Genomic DNA, 7,539 nt, shown 5'->3' on the forward strand with positions numbered 1-7,539 from the left:
CATCGTTGCCTCTGCGTCGTTTAGTTTATTAAAGTGACTTCGTTTCACAAACGGTTAGCCACCATCTACTAAAATGGTACTCTCCATTGAAATAAAACCTTTCATATGCTCGAATGCTCGTTTGTAAACAGCACTGCCTCATTTCAAGCCTAAAAGCATGTCATCTCAGAATAAATTACTAGTTTTAGTATGTCGCTGCTGACGGCTGTTTTGAACTGTTGATTTCAAGCGAGGTTATACTTTATGATAGCTGAATGTATAACAAAGTAAGAATTACTTATGTTTATAGCATGAATCATGTTTGTCTCAGTGTCACTTCAGATAAGAAAACTTATACATGCATCAATCTTTCATAGAAAATTCAAAGTGTTGTAGGATTTTCAAACATTAGGATTTTCACACGTTTTTATCGATGACCGTTATACCCTTGAAACTCGAACTTACACTTTTACAGTTTTAAATACAACTGTCTCCTTTTGTCATGAGTAAACGTTAGATAAACAGAATTTGTAGTAAATTGCTTAAAATGAAGTATTATGATACAAGCAGAATTGACACTAAATTGTTGCAGAAATGGTTGAAACTCAATATACAATATTATGATATCAACAGTGTGATATATTCTTCGTCACTTTTTTGGTCTAATGTTTCTAACTATATCGTCTTTAGAATATCAGCCATCGGCACGATTGATGCGAACTATCATCATTAGGTAATACTGTTAGTATATAAACTGTTGCCTACGCGCTGCCTGTGAGCTCGTTGCGTTGGCCAACTATTAACACCTCTTTGACTCAATAATTATATTCTAATTTACACAAACACGATGATGTCTCGTTTGTACTGACTCCCATGTCGACTTTGTATATACCTAATAACACACGTGTTAGGTAGTGGAGGGTTTTGTTTCCTTTTCCCATTACGATTGTAATAATCCATCACCAATTAACACCAGGCATATATTATCGCGTTCTAGCACAGAGTAATAGGCTTCACTGCAACACATAAATCGTGTTCGGAAAAGAAAACGACAAATCTTCAAATCTACGACCAACCTATTATAAAATCTAACTAGGGAGGCATTGTTTATTCTACTTGATGTCAACATGGAACTTAAACTTTAGAAACACTACACACGTCAATTCATATGTACTGAAAACAAAACTTAATATTTCGTCCCCACCTGTGTAGTGTTTCAAAAGTTTAAGTTCCATGTTGAAACAGTAAACCTACACAGGTTAGCGACTCATTAGTTTGCATCAAACTGTTTGAAGTCAATGTAATTTTGGAAACCATAAAATAATAGTGTCTAACCTAGCTGTGTAAATGAGAACAACAAAGCTTAAATAACATCCTGAATGAAGTTATTAAAACAGTTAATCTTTGTACATTTGACATTGAATTATTAGTTTAAAATCGCAAGTACAAAAGAACTGTCAGATCAAAGCCAAAGGGATAAGAAATTATGGCATCGATACAATAGTTTTATTTCATATACCCGTCCATTCATCACGATAAACTGATATTGCATTGACACGATACAGCCATAACATAATATTAATGATCACCCCTATTTGTGACTTCTAAATTCTGTCAGTCGTTCATTTATTTGCCTCTTTATCACTTTCCAAACTTGTCATTTGGCTGACAGCTGGTTGGACACTTCATCTTGAAACAGAAAATTCAAAGGAACGACCGTTGAAGTCCTGGAAACGCCCCCATCATATAAAAACTAATTATTGAATATCAAATGACATTCGGCATATTTTATATCCATGCTGTTGTATGACAGTTATCATTAACAATGGTAAATGTGTTTTCATTATCTTGCAACTATACTGTGTATATCATACAACAAATGAAACGTACATAAATCTGTCGATATACATCTTTGACAGAATGTATGCTCATTTTGTTCTGACCTAAAGCGATAAAGAGTACCATAAAAACACAACTCCAGGCGAATATGGGAACACAAAAAACACACCCATGAGAACGCACACGTACACACACGCACACTCACGTATAAGTAAACGCAGATATGATACATGTGTTTTGTATGTATGTATGTATGTATGTATGTATGTATGTATGTATGTATGTACACGTATGTATGCACGTATGTATGTATGCACGTATGTATGTATGCACGTATGTATGTATGTATGTGTATGTATGTAACAAAGGTATACAGTAAGATATCCGGAGCTTTTAATGATGACTTGTTGAAATCAAACATTAATTGAAAAGCATCAAATATTGTTAGTTGCTAAGTAAACATTATCTGTGAGTACGTGTGGTAAGATAATCAAGATTTTTTTTAGAATATTCGCAGTGCTTTGGTGAAAAAGGTTCGCATGGGTAGTAAGTGGATTCCAAAATGCATAGCGAAGACACTTAAATGTGAAGAATAGCCTTCTCCGTCAGTCGTCAGACTCGTACCTGTCAGCTGTCCGAAGCGGAAATAAGAAGTCATGTGGTGTAAACTAAAAATCAATAAATTGATCGGTGTAGTTGTATACATAATGCACAGCTGAAAGTTACTCTGGTTATTAAACGCACACGACTTTACATGGTCTAATAAAAATACAATTATGACGAATGTTATTAACGTAAATTATTGGCAGGGAGCACGTCTAACTGCTATTAGTGTTACTTGTGGCGTGCCATCGAAGGTTACGTGAATGCGGTAGCATGGAAACAACACTGTGATTGGAAGTAATAACGTCGTGGAGGTTTTTTTATTTGGGTGGCGGAACTGTGTCCTCAGGCAGATGTAATGAAAAAGCGCCAATGATATGACACACAACAATACACATTTATTATAGGCGAAATATAATTTGAGAATTAGAGTGTTGATACATGTTAACAATGCAATGAACGCCGGATACAACAACTGCAAACTAATATATCAAACAGCAGGTGATCACTAAACGAGCGTGAAATATAGCGAGAGTCATGTACAGGCTCTCTAACAAGTTAAAAACATCAATTCATATTGTTTCCTTACCTAATTGAACAAATCGTACTACACTGTGTGAATTCTGGATTAGAGGAAATTGAACACGATATGACACTTCCTGTGGGCCCTAGAGACAATGATTAACAGTTTCATTTGACAAAGAATCAAAATCTCTCATCAAAGATTCATTGATTTCAGGGTAGTGATACATCACTATAAAGGATTCTACGACAAGCATATCATACATTCTAACCATTAAGTCAGAAATACATAGATAATAGTTGTGATCTTTTAATTGGTTTTCTTCCAATTCACCAACGCGGCTTGCAGTCCCTGAATGAGCCATAAGAAGGCGGTGGGAGTTCTCAGTTAATATATAATATCAACAGCAAAGGAAATTTTAAGTTTCTACAAGCGTTTCAAAAGGATGATGAAAATATGCATGAAGGTGTATTATTCTTTGCGAGACTAGTTGTATTGAGCAAGGACAAGGGAGTTCCCAAACATCTATTTTAATGACTAATGAAAAAATATACCGGGATGTATTCCATTCCTAATGAAATTTTATGGTAGATTCGTTCACAAAATACTCAAAAAGATATTGTTATTTACGACAGTTTGGACTGTTGCTATTAAAATACACTGAACAAATATCTAAAAGTGTCGGTTTTGTTTTAACAGAGTGACTAAATGGCTTTCTATCTGCACCGAGTGGAATGGTTTGAAACGACAAGTGAGAACGAATTAAGATTACTTTGTCATAAATGTTTAATGCGCGGAGCATCAGTTGGGAAATGTATCGTGCAATTATACACACTTCATTGTTGCAAACATGTCAACAGAAGCAGTACTAAGAATACCCCAAAGGTACCATAATACTAATGCAGTTCTCAATATCACTTCGCCATTTAACCCCCATACTAGGTAATAAGCTTTTAGCAGTAGAGTTTAAGCTGCTCCATGCAATCTAACGAACTCTAAATATGACTCTTAAACCACAACGAATTTCAATGTGATGACATTGTTTTATCAACAAAGGGGAAACTACGATCTTGAAATAATAGGTTATAGGAAATATTTAGAATTAGGAGATACAATACTGTACATAAGTTTAATTTTTTTATTATGATAATTTCACCTAAATAAGCGAACTGAAGCGTGTTGTCGTCCAACTGCTACAATAACCAAATATTTTGTTCATGTAAGTTATCCACACATTCAGATATGCATATTAAACAAACAAACAACTAGGGAAACGCTAATTTCGGACATTGTTTAACGCGAATGATTTGTCAACTTAATTACAATTTAAAATAATAGATTTAATCTGGAGAGAAATGTTTTAGATTTTCTTTGTGAAGAATTGTATTTTGTCTTTGCGAATGCCAAACCACAGAAGAGACCATAATTGGCATGCTAGCATATTTTCACAAAGATACACATTTAGTACATATTCTCAGAAATACAAAGCAAAACCACGTTGAAATTGAAAGTACTAATATATGAGTGAAAGTTTCCAAAGGGACCGAATAACCTTGCAGTTTCAGACCCCATCAATGTATAGTGTGATCCTCAGATGTTTCACGGAAAGATGTTAGTGCTACTTGGTTGGGCGATCTCACATATTACTTTAAATTTACAGGTGAATAAAATACAAAATCGGATTATAGATAAGTCAGATTCTGCAGGGGAAACTAAATGCATTTCGAACAGTCATAATTATGTTCTAGGTATAACAGAGATATCTCAGGGCTTTTAAGAACAATTAAGCAGCATTGAAGGGTATTATAAGAAAACCCACCTGCTAATTCCATTGAGAAGATTGGTTCTATTCCTCAAAAATATCTTTAACAGTCAGTCGCAATTGTATCCATTTATAGGGAAATGTTAATCCAGTTTGATTGGAAAGATAATGACGATTACAAACCATCCTGTTATCCTAGTTTGAAAGTTGAGCGCGATCATGTTCATACTTAGTAATATTTTAAATTAGCTCTGACAATTTTGCACAAAATGTGAATAGTATATGATAACTGGTTGCATAGTCAATACAAATCTAATACAGTAATTTTGAAATACATGTTCTTATAAGTACGTTTGTAAACGTGAATAGTGGGAGAATTACGCTGATGGAGTTTAATAACAACACGTTTATGGTATTGGCAGTCTTTACTTCACACTATATTAGATGCAAGGCCATAATACTTATATATCAAAAGTAAAGGTGTTGACCAGGATTGCGTAAACAGTTGCATTATTAAAATCGCAAATTGCGTACTTCACTTATGTGATTCTCTGATATGAACACCTCACATGAATATCTTACAATGTGATCAACCCGAACTGGATAAATTCAGACGTATCAGTGTTAAAATCCGACTCATTTTTCTGTGTCTTTGTGGCATTATTGCAATGATCAACTAATGGTGAAATATTTAGCTTCTCTTTGTATTGAATATAGAACCTCTGGAATCTATTCTAGCAATATTACAGGACAGCATAGTAGTTTATCGATAGTTGATTTCCATGCATTAGAAGTTTTTAAATAAAACTCCTTACCTGGTTTGCACTGCTTTTCCCAACTTCTCTCACAAATAGGATACGTTGCCAAAATTCCTAAGGATCTTCCCCTTCCCTTATTGCTTGGTATCTAGTGAGGTGATATAAAATGGAATACAAGATGTGGTCTTTGTGAATACTATGCCTTTTATCAATGCAGTAATGGTTACACTCAACCTTCTTTTAACGAGGCACCAACCTCCACAGCTCTCTGCTGATGACGTAGTATATATAACTGGTCACGTGATTTGAATTCATCGATTAAACTTCTTGTTCCGCTCATCACATGACAATTCGTGAGTACACCGAACAAACAAACAAAGCAACCTACGTACGTAGGTTTTTTTTTCTGTGTCATCAACCTACTCCGGGGATGAAGCCTACGAGCCACTATCTCCTAATATGGCAAAAAATAATTACAAGTTCATCTGAAGCTGCGCTCGATTGAAAATGTTTCAAATGAAATGAATGTGAATACCAGCAAGGGTATTTCAATGTCCACAGTGCGACTCGTGTATTGTGAGTATCTTTAATATGGTTATGGTATAGGGGAATAAAAGAAACCATTATTTGCTTACAAACACCCCTCTTTGTGTTGTAACTTAACTGAACGACACCATCCCTCGGCTGACATCCGTCGATGAAATTAAGAGACTCGGGCCTTTTATCCAACTAACTATCCATCTGTGTCTTTGCGAATCTCCATGGTTATGTCTCTATCTTTCAACAGAATTGTAATTGATGTAAAAGCCTTGGTTGTAAATGAACAGTAAATTTTTCAACAAAAATCCATTCGTGACGATATATTGAAATCTAACCAATTGTATAGTAAGAAAAAAACGTCACAGTTATTTCCTCTTTTTTAAATGAACTAAAAGATAACGAACGAGATAATGAAAGGTAATGCATATACGGCACAGATTGGTGACAAAGGGGTTTCGTGTGTCAAAATCTAACAGCTAAAACAGTGACTCTAAGACAGAATATTACAACATAACGCATAAAGGTACACGTAATAAAAACGCAGTGCAGAGCAATGTAACGCAATACAATGCTATGTAATGTATCCAACACAGAAAAGAGTTTTCAATACAAAAATTTCAAACTACGTTACTGATTATTTATATCGAAAATAATCGGTCAAAATGGTGAATTTTGAATCATACTAAAAGTACGCAAAAAAGCAGTTGTGTGAGATAGGTCATGGAAAGTTTGAAAATAAAAGCCGTCAGTGTTAGAAGTGCGTGTAGGTATTACTAATAGCTTACGGCGAAGTTTGGTAATTTGAAACGTGATTCTTGGATTTACAGAAACTTAGTGTTCTCATGTATCATATTGTAAGCTGCATTGTAGGGGACAATATAGGCAGAAGAGCTTAGAGTAGCTATTTGACGCCGTACTCTGAGTGGAGATTCAAGTATGTATACTTATAACACTGGTATTGCAAAGATGACGTCGTTGAGGAAAACACATTGACTAATCATACTATTGCAAATAGTCTACGAAGGTAAAGTTTGCTCATAAATAATCATCAATTTCATAGATAAGGAGTGTAAATGACAATATTGTTACAACCCCTTCAAGGAATAACGAGAAATGGTGTTGTCTACATCATTGGGGGTACACGCAGGAGATTTTTTTAAAAAGTTGTTACTATTCGAAAGAATGTTTATGCTTTGTGGATATGGAGCTCTCTCCTAAGGCGGAGACACAGAGCTCATATGTGTAATGTCGTTGTATATAAAGAGAACCAGAATTTTTTCTAGGTCATTGCAGTGTGGAACAAAATTATTCTACCCTGTCTAAATGCTACAGTCATATTCAAATAAACTATTACATTGTAAAAACATGTACAAGGTAATCTTGTGCAATGGTGTAATATGAAGTTAAGCAAATGAAAAATATACTGTATGAGTTGTGGACCTTTCCATCAAGGGTGGTTTTAGCAATGACGGACACGTGCGCCACTACATTAGTTAAAGCTTACATTCAATTTTTTAAAGGACAGTTACCACAAA

At 34.8% G+C, this 7,539-nt stretch overlaps 1 protein-coding gene across 2 annotated transcripts in view; it reads right to left on the bottom strand.

Annotated features, from left to right (window-relative positions):
* Positions 1-6,215, bottom strand: part of LOC144450793 (uncharacterized) — a 62,868-nt gene extending 56,653 nt beyond the window's left edge. The window contains exons 1-2 of one of the 2 annotated variants that reach the window (XM_078141517.1): positions 6,100-6,215; positions 5,522-5,612 (exon numbers count right to left, since the gene is read on the bottom strand). The gene's annotated coding sequence lies outside the window, so the exon portion shown is untranslated. Of the gene's footprint in view, positions 1-5,521; positions 5,726-6,099 lie in introns of those variants that run through there. The other variant, XM_078141516.1, reaches the window with a different exon arrangement.
* Between the last annotated feature and the right edge of the window lie 1,324 nt (positions 6,216-7,539).

The sequence above is a fragment of the Glandiceps talaboti genome, chromosome 20 (genome assembly GCF_964340395.1).
Source record: "Glandiceps talaboti chromosome 20, keGlaTala1.1, whole genome shotgun sequence".
NCBI lineage: Eukaryota > Metazoa > Hemichordata > Enteropneusta > Spengelidae > Glandiceps > Glandiceps talaboti.